This window comes from Microtus oregoni, unplaced genomic scaffold, assembly GCF_018167655.1.
Source record: "Microtus oregoni isolate MIOR12 unplaced genomic scaffold, Mior012 000035F_ref0000213, whole genome shotgun sequence".
NCBI classification, from domain to species: domain Eukaryota; kingdom Metazoa; phylum Chordata; class Mammalia; order Rodentia; family Cricetidae; genus Microtus; species Microtus oregoni.
In genome coordinates this window covers 21,299,233-21,311,546 of record NW_024543094.1, presented here as the reverse complement: position 1 = coordinate 21,311,546, position 12,314 = coordinate 21,299,233, and positions in this window count along the sequence as shown.

Genomic DNA, 12,314 nt, shown 5'->3' with positions numbered 1-12,314 from the left:
TCCAGTAACACTAGTGTTAAGAATATCAAACTTCTAATCTTGTAAGTTTCCAACATTCAGTTAAAGAATATAAAAATTACTGTAGTTCATAAATGTATAAATGACACATAATTTATAAGGATTCTTAACCCACTTACCGCCTAGGAGTCCCCTGAATCCCTGGCAGTCATGTAAAACTATGATTTCATTCACAGCCTCGGTGGTGGATCTCAGGAGTGTTGGGGAGAGCTGAGGCTCGACCTTCAACTATGCTCCCTTACAACAGAATGGCCCCCGCACTGAGAGAAACAGGGCGCCTGCTCACAGAGGGTGGAGAGCTGGCCTTTTATCCCTAAGAACTCAGAGTCATCCTAACCACTCAGGTGACTCACCTTGATAATTTACTAGGCGGTCCTTGACTCTGTGAGGAAGGTTTTGCTTCTTAAAAAACAATCCCAAATGCAGCTTGTCATGGTGTTGCCTGCTTGCGATTCCAGCACACAGGAAGCTGGATCATGGTGATGAGAAGCTGGAGATTAGCCAGAGCAAGAGAGAAAGTAAATCAAAATGAAAGAATAAAACCAAACAGAAGAGCCTGTGATCAGTTATGCTGGAGGAGATCAAGCGTTACTTAGGGCCCAAATTTATTATTCAACAAGTATTTCCTCAAAGTCAAGATCATCAAGATCATCTACATCTTTTCTCAATAGTATCAGGATCCAAAGGTAAAGCGGTAAGGATTCTCTCCAAGAGAAACACAGGAAACTTGGGTTTGCTGTTGAAGCAGAGGAACGAAGGCAGATGGATGATATTGAAGAAGCAAGAGGTCAGAGTTTACCAGGACTGAGACATGACACCAGGCTAAAAGTGAAACATGCCCAGCAGATGCGGAGAAAGACAGACAACAGAGAAACCTGCTTTCACATGTGCAGCAGCGAAACTGAAGGCAAAAGAAAAACAAGCAACGGGTAAAGTGAACAGAGCCGTCGAGAGTGAGGACGCAGGATGCAGATGCTATCTTCGAGGAGCAACAGTTGAGCAGCTAACAATGTAGGTAGAAGAGCCCCAGAAATGAAACACAGTAGAATTTATTCCCAAGCAAAGGAAAGAAGCACACGGTGTGTATGTGTGTCTGTGGTGAACCTTGCAAATGTTAAGTATGTCCTTTAGCACTCTGCTACAAAAGCACCTCGGACAGCATGAGATTCTCAGACCCAGAAAAAAATGTCTTAAAAACCTGAGCAACTGGTCCCACAGCCATGTACATGTTGGAACACTAACAAGACTTAGTGGGTTAGCATAAAAAAGGACATGAAGTCGGGAGAAGGACATGTCGGGATATGGGGAGAGTTGGAGAGGGAAAAATGGTGAAGGGCAGATGTGGTCATATTTCATTGTATATCTATATGAGAATTTCAATAACAAAAATTTAAATAAGCACATGGAAGAATAAACCATTGTCTACACAAATTAATGCTAATTAAATTATTATTTACAACTTTCCTTGTAGTTTAGAAGAAATTGTAAAGTATTGAAAATAAGCTGCAAATGTAACAGAGCAGTAGGCCGGGGAATCAAAAAAGAAAATTACGTTCGTTTATGAAAAGGATAAACAAACAAACAAACAAACAAATAAAATAAAATAAACCAGCCAATGTAAAAACACTTACACAGTGGTGGAAATTAGACTATCGCTAAGCAGCAGACTGGTCAGGAGGCAAAGCCACTCGCTGGGAAGATGTGGGACGTGTGAGGAAATGGGAGGGGTGAACAGTGTGTGACAGAGCGAACAGGGACAATGGCAGCCTAAGTATAACTGTAATGTGCGCTGAGTCTAATCTGCATTTCAAGTGTCAGACCTAACACATAAGTCAGCAATCTGTGACGAAAGAGCCCTCCCTACATTAGCTAATATTTAGACTTTGGTAAGTTTGTAGATTTCCACTTCTAAAGCAAGGCCTTAACAACAACAAAAACAACCAGTCACCAAACGTGGAAGAGAAAAATATTCAGTCAGTCTAAAAGGATAGGAAGAAGGAACGTAGAGTGGATATAAGAGAGAGAAAGCCCAAGCCAAGGTCAAGTTTAAACCTGAGTTCTGCCCCCGGAACCCATGTAAAAGTAAGAGACTTCACAAAGTTAGCCCCTGCATGACCACCGTGGCACACAAGAGCCTGCATTCCGTTCGTGGCATGCACAATAATAATAAGCAAAATAGAAAATTAAAAGAAGCTAATATCAGAGTGAGGCACCTCTCCCACTCATTTAAATTGTTTTTAATTACAAATATTTATTTTTGTGGGGGTGTTTTGGTGTGGGGGAGTGTGTGTGCAAGGGCCACAGCATTTGTGGGCTTCCCTTTAGCTTGGTCCCCATTTTTAATATGGTCTCCTCAAACTGCCACATGTTCTCTGTCTGGATACAATCCTGCACATCATGTCCACGGACCTGCACTCCGCACCTGTGAAGTCCAAGAACACCTTGTCTTTCCAGCTCAGTTCAACCGTGATGCTCAGGTCTAACTTGTCACCTGCTGACTTGACTCTCTAGTAGCGCCTCAGCGACTTTCCAGCTGGGTTTGTCAGCCTCCTAACTAGTCCCTGCATCTGTCTCAGCTCTCTCCCTCTGCTCTAGTAAAGCCTCCTTTAACTCTGCCGTGGCCGTCTTAACCCGTTTGTAGCCGTTCTGTGACCTACATTAGTCACACATATCGCTGTGTTGAGCATTGAGTAGTCCAAGAGTTAAAATTGTTTTACTCATAGCCAATACTGACTCCCCTCCTCCCAGAAGCTGTCAGCTGCCTGTAGAGCCTCACTGAGGACTGGGGGCTCTTGAGCTTCTTTCCATTGCTTTCTCAAATGTCAGGGGTGGGAGGGGGTTGATCTTGTGCAGGTTTTATGGAGACCAGAGCTGCGCTGAATCGTGAAGGCAGCAGTCTGCCTTTTTTAGCACAGCAGTGGCACCAGCCTGCATTGGTTTTAATGTTCTCTGGACACCTCGCCAACAGCTTGAGGGAAGTATTCTATAGCTGGCATTGATCTTTCTATTTGGCTTCTGGAATGAGCGTAATCCCTTACGTGTGTAGGGGAAGAATTAATATTAGCCATTGTGATAGCGTCACTGCAAACAGCCATTTGGCAGAGAGATCAGGACTTCTTGGCAAACTGCAGCTAACGAAAACAATGTAGCTTTGAATTTGAATTTGTTGTTACTCAATAAATTCTGACATTTTGGAAAGATGCAAAAATACCCATTTATGTTTCTACCACAGAGAACTCATGAGGGTCAAGAAGCTCCACATCTCATGTTGATGATTTTATCATAACGTGCTATGAAACGAGGGAGGGGAAAGCTACCAGTAACTCCAAAGTAGGCATGTTTTGGACTCAAGATGGCTATCGATATGTCAATCCGGATCCTGGTAATAACTTGGTAAGTACTTAGTGTTCATATTGGCTGATGTGATGGTAGAGTGTGAGCTTCTGGAAGGCTTCCAGGTTCTTGAATTCTAGAATTAAAAAGCTGAGTAGAGCCACATAGTTATAGTAGAAACAAGGACAATCCACTGGGGGAAAAATGCGCTCCCCAGTGAGGCAATAGACCATAACAAAGAGTAGGGTTGGGAGCTCAAGATGTCCTTGGGGGACAAAGAACTAGGACTTTGAAGCTACCGCAGCATAAGTTTTTGGCTCATTTGTACAACATGAATTTTTTGTCTCCATTGCATAACATGCTTTTTTTTTCCTGTGCAAGCTCTGTTACAAGTAGGAGTTCTGCACAAAATTTCATGCATCACATGGCTCTTAAGCATCTTTAATCTACATCACGGTCTGCACAGTTGGCCTTGAGTGGGTAGGTGTCATGTTTCCTCTTCTTCCTCTTGGCTAACCTGATTTTTTTTTCATGCACTAACTGCGTACAGCTTTACACAAAGCTCTCTAGATCTCACTCTGCCACATTCTCCTCCTTTAACATTAAGGGGTCTGGATTTGATCTGAAGAATGAAATTTCAAGCTGGTGAGCTATCACACACAACCAATTGCTGCTCTCCTGTAAAATAGGTGAGCGTGGGCAGGCACTGAGGTTTAAATAAGCCGAGGATGGGCATGAGTTTATCCACAAGGTCGGTCACAAGACCATGACCAGACTCCGAAAGGAGCAAACAATTCCCAGTTCAAATTTATTCTAAGTAAACATGGGAGAGAAAGTATATTTCAAGTCTGTCTATTAGGAGACAGAAAGAGAAGGATGTAAGCAAGAGCAGGTAGAGTAGATAAAACAATTGAACTCAGGACCCTGGGGGCCAATCCTGCCTTAGACAGACTCTCTTCTTTTTCTTTTCTTTTTTCTTCTCTTTTCTTTTTTTGTATCTTGTTGGATATCCAGGCATCGAGGCATTCCACGACACGCTGGTGCCACGACTCAAATCACTTAGAAGCCACCCTCCCTTTCATGAGCTGAGTATGTCTGTATGCTGCTTGAACTAAAGTTCGCTTTCTCCTTTTTCTCTTATCCTCTTTCTTTTTCTAGCTCAATAATCTTTTTTTTTTAACCTCTTTCTCTTCATTAGTTTTGCCTCTCTAGTTGAAACCCTTTTAGTGTCTAGTGAGGGCCACAGGCAAGACATTCTTGGCTTTAAAGCCAAGGGATGATGTTTCTGCTTCTGCTGTTCCTTTATCATTAGTTGGCGTTTTCTGCCTTTTCTACCCCTGTTTGTGACTGAGATGGTAGCCCAGACTGCCTCTTACAACTGTTCTCCCCATATTCTCCTCTTTATCCTCCACTTAGCCTACATCTCTCCAGCCTTGGGCTCTTTCTGTTCACTCAATTCCCATCAAGGTCAACTCCTGCTTTGTGGGTGCCTCCTTTTCTTCTAAAGCTAACTCTGCCCCAAGTGTGTGAGAGAAATTTTGACTATTTTCTTTCCTTTTGAAGTTAAAATGGAACTGTTTTGCTTTGTGAAACATCTTTGGGGGGCACACACTATTCATAGGAACAGGCTTCCCTCTGCTTACCCTTTTGCTATGGGGTGTCCCATGAGCCTGTAAGACTTGGTCATATTAATTTTAGAAACCTTAGGGACACTTGATTTGACTTTGTTCCAATCTCTGGAATGTCCTTGTTTAACCTGAAGATGTCCCAATGAGACCAGAATACCAACCAAATTAATACTAAATTAAAGGGAAAACCCCTGTTTGTCCATATTAGCAGAAAAAATGAGGAAACTACTTGCCGTGGGAACTGCATCGTAGGTTCACCTATCCTTCCCTCCTCTGTGATTTTATTTACTATTCTCTTTTATCATTTACTTATTCATTTGTTCATCAGAATGACTGTAGATTTATTAAGGAGAAGTAAGAAAGAACTCCTGAGAGTAGGAGGGGCACCAAGAGGAGAATTCTGGCAGCTCATTTAAAAACCCTCAGATTGGAATTCTGTTTCCCAGTCAGTCTCCTCCCTTGGTTTAAGTACATGATTAAGAAGATTTACTTGAGGATGGGTGTGAGAGCTGCCCGAACTCCAGATGCTGAATCACACAGAACCTGAAGTGGCTTCCAAGCCACATGAATCTTCTAAAAGTCACTAAGGAGGTACAGGAAGGAATTAGGTACCAGGCAAATGAATAACTCCTAATCTCTGGGATCTCACGGGCATCTCAGTTATTACAGTTTGTTCTGGAGAAGCCCAAAGCACAGCAGGAACTGTAGGTAACCAGAAGGACAGATATGGCAGTCAAGGGTAGCTGTGATCTTTATCCTTTATGTCCTTCCAAAGGGAAATCAGCTTTAGAAAGCATCCCAAGAAATTCAGACCTATTTGATCCTCAACCCCCATACCCCCAAACATTTTACTTTTCTTTTGTGACACCTGAGTGCTCTATAGCATCTAGAGGACAGTGAAGTGGCTTCCCCTAAAGGCAACCCAGACAATAACACTGTTCTCCAGTGAGATCTTTTCTATAAGTGATATGGAAAATGGTATGAAGTCCTCCACACAGAATACTTCTTTTTTTAAAGGGACAACAAGGATGGTTCTAGGAAATACAAAGTGGAGCTTTCCATTGTAGCCTCAGTAGATACTGTCCCAGACACTCCCCTTAACGCTTGGGAGAAGCTTGCTTCTCTTAAGGTATCCCGTGGGGAGCAAATAAATATGTCTTCCACTTCTCCAGTTACCCTTTTCTCCCTCCTCTACCTGCTCCAGCTGTATCTGTAGTCACTGCCCAAGCTGCCACCTTATCCTGAGTCCACCGTTAGACTGTGGAAGCCTCTCGTAGGCTTGCTTCCCTAAGAAGATGAACACTGATGGGGAGAAGTTTTCCCTGTAAGATTTAAAGGAAATAAGAAGACTCAGGGACTTTTTCTGATGACTAATAAAAATATAAAGATGAATTCTAACAAATAACTTGGACTTTTGAACTCTCCTGAGCAGACCTTCATACAGTACTTGGGCAGGCCGTTACTCAGAATGAGAGATAGAATCACAGAGAATTCATAGATCCTTGACCTGTATCAAAAGGTGACTACCCTTCCAGACCTGTGGGTGTCAATGTCATGAGTCCTGATTGGGATTTTGAGGACAGATTGTCCCTCTGATCAGGAGAATTAGAACTGATAGTTAAGCCTATCAATTAGACTAATTGTCTACCATTGAACAAGGACTCACTGAACACACCATTACCTGCCAAGATAAACACAAGGAGAAATTTCCAGAAGCACACATATTTGATACCAGAGTCCTCTGAAGAAGGATTAGCCACCCCCAAAAGATGAGTTTAGCACTCAATCTGCCCTGCATATTAGAAGAAAATCACAAAAGATCTTGCAGGTACTTGGGACTTACATCAATGACTTCATGAAGGTTGGCTTCTGTTGTTTTATCTGAAGGGATCAGCGTGAGCACCATTCGCATGGGCTGCAGCTTCCTCTTGCTCATGGCCTGCATGGTAGCATGGATCAACGACACCTACACTCAAGTCGCAGCACCTGCAACCTCAGTCCAGAGTGTGATCCCTCAGCCTCCATGGACATGACTCACAGAATAGTTTTTATCTCTTAAAAAAAAAAAAAGCAACTCAAGCTTCCTTGGGATGAAAGTTCTGGTTGCCATGGTTATTCCCATTGCAAGAGTTCCCATTCCCGATCCTCTCACTATTTATGGGACCCACACTCTAACCATTGTTAAATGATGTCTTCTAGACTCTAGGCTATAAAAATGCAGATGGTGGTGACTTTGAGGTATCGGCCACTGTCTGCTGCTGCCACACACCTTTTAAAAACAGGACCCATGCATCATCTAGTCTCCTCTAGATGACAGGCAACAAGAACTGGAAACCTCGCATACCAAGCCCATGACCCATTTCAGGAGGAAAGAGCCACAATCGATGTTATTGTGAGACTTCCTGAAGATTTTAGGGTTTCTGGTTCCAGAGAGTGAATATAAGGTAGAAAACGAACGTGAGACAAGCTGCCAGGAGACCAACCATGAGGTCACTTAGAGGACACTAGGTAGTGTCAAGAGAGAGTAAACTATGAGCTATAAAATGGTCTACACGGCCGATAAAGCTCTAATAATTCCAGCATAAGTCCTTAATGCTGGATATGGAGCCTCGTGGAATTTTGTTTGCCCTGCTGGGTTTCAGTATTTCTTTGGTTTGACCTTTCCTTAATATTTTTCTATTCCTTCCTTTTGGAATGGGAATGATTATTCTATGCCCTTATGTAGTAGACATGTATAACTTGGTTTTCTTTTTATAGACGCTCACAGCAAGGAGTTTGCTGTGAGTCTCAGAAGAGACTATGGACTATTGAATGTGAACAGTTTGGAGACTATTGAAAGACTTGGGGGACTTCTGAAGTCGGGCTGACTATATTTTTGCATTATGGGATGGCTGTGAACCTATGGATGTCAAGTTGACAGGGGGTGGACTTGTGATGGTTAATCTTGATTGTCAGTTTGATAGGATTTGTAATTACAGAAAGATTTTACAGTGCTAATAAGATAAACCCTAAATATGGGGGTGTGCTATTCCATGAGGGGGGTACTAGATGGAATAAACAGGAGAAATTATGCTCAGTACTGGAGTTTATCTCTCTTTGTTTCCTGACTCAGACATAATGTCTCAGTCACCCCACACCTAGGCTGTCATGCCTTTCCTGGTGGGATGGGCTGCACCTTCAAACGGCGAGCCCAAAATAACCCTTTCCTCCTTGACTTCAGTGGATTTGTTCCCAGTGCTTTGTCATATCAACAATAAAGAATCTAATAGGAGTTCCAAATCATTTAAAAAACATTTAATATCTTTGGACAGCATAGAAATGTAAATCAAAGTTATGCTTAGTTAGGTCCATGTCATCCCACTGAGAATGATTGTCATCAAGAAATAAAAATAAACAAATAAATAACAAATGTTGGTGAGGATATTGAGGGAAAGGAACCCTTATATACTCTTGGGGGAAATGGAAGAGTACAGACACTGTGGAGGATCCCCAGAAAGTTAAAATGGAATCTTTGTATGATCATCCATATTACTTTTGGGTACACAACCAAAAGAATAAAAAGTCAGAGATACCTGCATATCCATGTTTATGGAACTATTCATGATAGTCAATTATGGAATTAACCTAGGTGTTCATTAATGAAAAGTAATATGTACACACTCACACACACTCACACACACACACACACACACACACACACACACACACACACAATGGGACTTCACCCAACCATAAAGAAAACATTAGAGTGAAGGAACTTCATGATTGCCTCACTGAAGCTGACCTGTGAGATCATACAGAGGGGTGTACACCTATGATCTCAGCATTGGGGTGTTCTCAACTTCAAGGCTAGCCTGGGTTACAAAAGATCCTGGAGAGAGAGAGAGAGAGAGATAACAAATTGACTTTCATTTGATAACTTGGAGCCATAGCACGAGTGACTCTGATTTAACCTTTAATTCAGTCAGTTAGGAGCCTAATTTAAAACAATGGCCTCCTGGAATGTTCATTTAAAATTTTTCAAAGACAGCAAGAATTGAAAGTGCTCCATTGTGTTGCTGATTAAAAAAAATGAAGTGGGTTTTAGGGACTAATCTTTTGCTCCAGTAACCTGAAGGCCTGGTCCCCAAGAACACCCTCATCTCACATACGTACATGGAAAGTGAGGAGTTTGGGTAGAGAACCAATATGGCTTACTGTGTCTAAATGGAACACGTTAGGAGGCTAAGAAAAATATATCAGATGCTAGGTGATCAAGTAAAAGAAGCCTACAGTCAATTGATGACCCATGGAAGGAGATGGTATTTAAGGAGGAGGCAGGATTAAAAAAAAAAACAAAAAACAAAAAACAAAAAAAAAAAACATGGTTTGAGACCAAGAGGAATTAATCGATGAAGGAAAGTCCCTGAATAAAGGGAGAATTTTGTAGTCTCTATTACTATACTTCCCATGGTATTCTTCACTGCCTTCTACCATGGAGTTGTGCGATTAATTGAATGAACAATGAAAAGTAGGTTAGGAAGTAGCCTTCACAGTTGTCATGAGAAGTGCACAGATGTCTACTTCTCTAAGAAAAGAAAGAAGGAGCAGGGCGATGGCACACACCTTTAATCCCAGCACTCGGGAAACAGAGTCAGGTGGATCTCTGTGAGTTTGAGGCTAGCCTGGTCTACAAGAGCTAGTTTCAGGACAGGCTCCAAAAGCTACAGAGAAACCCTGTCTCAAAAAAACCATAGAAGAAGAAAAGAAGAAGGAGAAGGAGGAGGAGGAGGAGGAGGAGGAGGAGGAGGAGGAGAAGAAGAAGAAGAAGAAGAAGAAGAAGAAGAAGAAGAAGAAGAAGAAGAAGAAGGGAAAATGGAAAGCATACATTTTGAGGTTGGAGAAAAGAAAGTGAAGCTGAAGAAAGCACAGGAGCTGTAAAGAGGTGGACGTTTACAATGAGTAAGGGATGTTAACAACAGCTTCAGTGGCAAGGTGTTGCTACCTGTACCTGGAGAGTTCCCACCTTAGAGACTGATCAGGTAAAGCCAGGCCCTGGACTACAACACAGAAAAGAACTTCATGTTACATTCAACTGAAGCCAAGTTAATGAGTTTTCAGAGCGAGACAGGGGATAAAGTTGTGTTTTAGATTTGTTTGTGTTTGTGTGTGTGTGTGTGTGTGTGTGTGTGTAAGAGAGAGAAAGAGACAGAGAGAGACAGAAAGAACACATTAAGAAAGGGCACACAGTGTACATCCACAGCATGGGTATGGGTTAATCAAGAGAAAAAGGGTCACACCTTATACGACTTAGCGAGAGCTTTCTACACAACTTTGGGGCTTTTGAAGTTACACCACTTAAAGAATATAATTTACTGTCATGGTATTTCATTTGTATTTTAATAAATAAAGTTTGCCTGAAGGTCAGAGAGTAAAACAGCCACACTGATCAGCCTCACAGACCAGGCAGTGGTGACACACCTTTAATCCCAGTAGCCACACTAGTTTGCCATAGAAACCGGGCAGTGCATGCCTTTAATCCCAGCACTAGAGAAGAATATAAGACAGGAGGAGACAATTCTCAGACTCAATCATATTCCGAGGATTCCTGGCGTTAGGATCGCCATTTCAGACTGAGGAAGAAAAGAGCTGGTGGCTGGCTGTTTTGCTTTTCTGACCTTCAGGTGGAAACCCAATATCTGTCTCTGGGTTTTTATTAGTCGTGCTACAATTTACAATCAGGTTAAAAGAAAAACTTATTAATAAAAAATAAAGGTACAAGAATAACTTAAAAATAAGCATAGAATATACATACTAGTTTACTAATTTCTCTTCCCCTAAATAATTTCTTTTTCTAAATATGACTGTCAGGTAGTTTTAGGAAGTACATCGTTCAGGGATACAAGAAGAATGGATCAAAGGTCATACATATTCTGTCCCTAAGTAAGCATAGTTTGTTTGTTTCTGGTTTCTTTTTGTAACTCATTGACATACATGTGTACAGTGTGTTTTTGTCATTTTATGTCCCCATTACCCTTTTACCCCCTTCTACCTCCACTGAATCCCTCTTCTCCTCAACCAGCCCCTTCCTGCTTTCATGTCCTTAGTTTGTTTTAGTTTAGTTTTTGGATGCATGCATGTGTGTGTGTATGTGCATGCGTGTGTGGGGGTGGGTGGACACTGAGTTTAATAAGAGTTGCTTGGAAGACATGGGTGGGAGATTATTTACTGGAATATAGGCAATTTACCTGTGGCGGCACCATTGGAGAATTGTTTGTTTTATTTGTTTATTTAGTGTGTGTGTGTGTGTGTGTGTGTGCGCGCGCGCGCGCACATGCGCGTGTATAAAGACACGGGGGGGGGGGGGCGATGAAGAGCACCTCTATGAAATCAGTCTCTCCTCTTATCTTTACATGGGTCCCAGGGATGGAACTCGGGTCACCAGGCTTGTACAACAAATACATTTACCAACTGACCTATCTCGCCAGGCCCGTTTGCCCTCTTTATCATCCTTAATTGTCTTTAGAAAAATAAACATTGACCTTAGGTAGGAAATCTTTATTTATCTTAGCAATTGTGTTGAAGATTTTTTTAAAAAGTACGGAGCATTCAACCAAAGGCCTTACACGTGCTGGCTAAAATCCCACACCAAGCTACACTCAAGACAGGTTCTTAAACTGCTTTCCTTGGTTTCCAGCCAATTTGGGAGGTAACCAAATAAAGGAAGAAACTTCTTGACCTTTTCAGGTCCCCTAAATTTTTCTCTTTTCCTAACATTCTTCCTTGAGGAGGGCTAATAGAGCTCAGAGTCACCAATACCCTAGGATTACAGGGTTGAATCTTTTCCAACTGATCAGGTTTCTAGAGCGCCTGTAGGAAGCCATGGAGCATGTGTCTGAGCCTGAAAACTGGCGGTAGGAAGGTCAGAGAGCCAAAGAGGAGCAAGAATTAAGGATGCCCTGTGAGGACAGAAGACCGCGGCAAGTACTAGAGAGGACGTATAACAGCGAGACTGGAAGGTGTCATCTGGAGCCTGTCATGGAAAAGACAGCAAGTTTCGGTTGGAAGGAAGGTGGGTAGGAAGGACAGAAGGGCAAAGAAGCTGTCTTGAGGCACCTGCAAGAAAAAGATAAAATCTCAGATTTTAGACTCAGAGGTGAGATCCCACTAAATAGTGATCAAAGCTGGTACCTTATGAAGCTTTGGAAGTTTATGGGTTGATCAAAGTGAGCTAAAGACAACAGACGACACTTAAAACACTGAGGTTTCTCCAGAGCTAAGGGGCAATTCTGCTAAACACGGCATACTGAAGGATACCGCCCTTCTGCTTACAACTCAGTGCAAACCGAGTTGTAA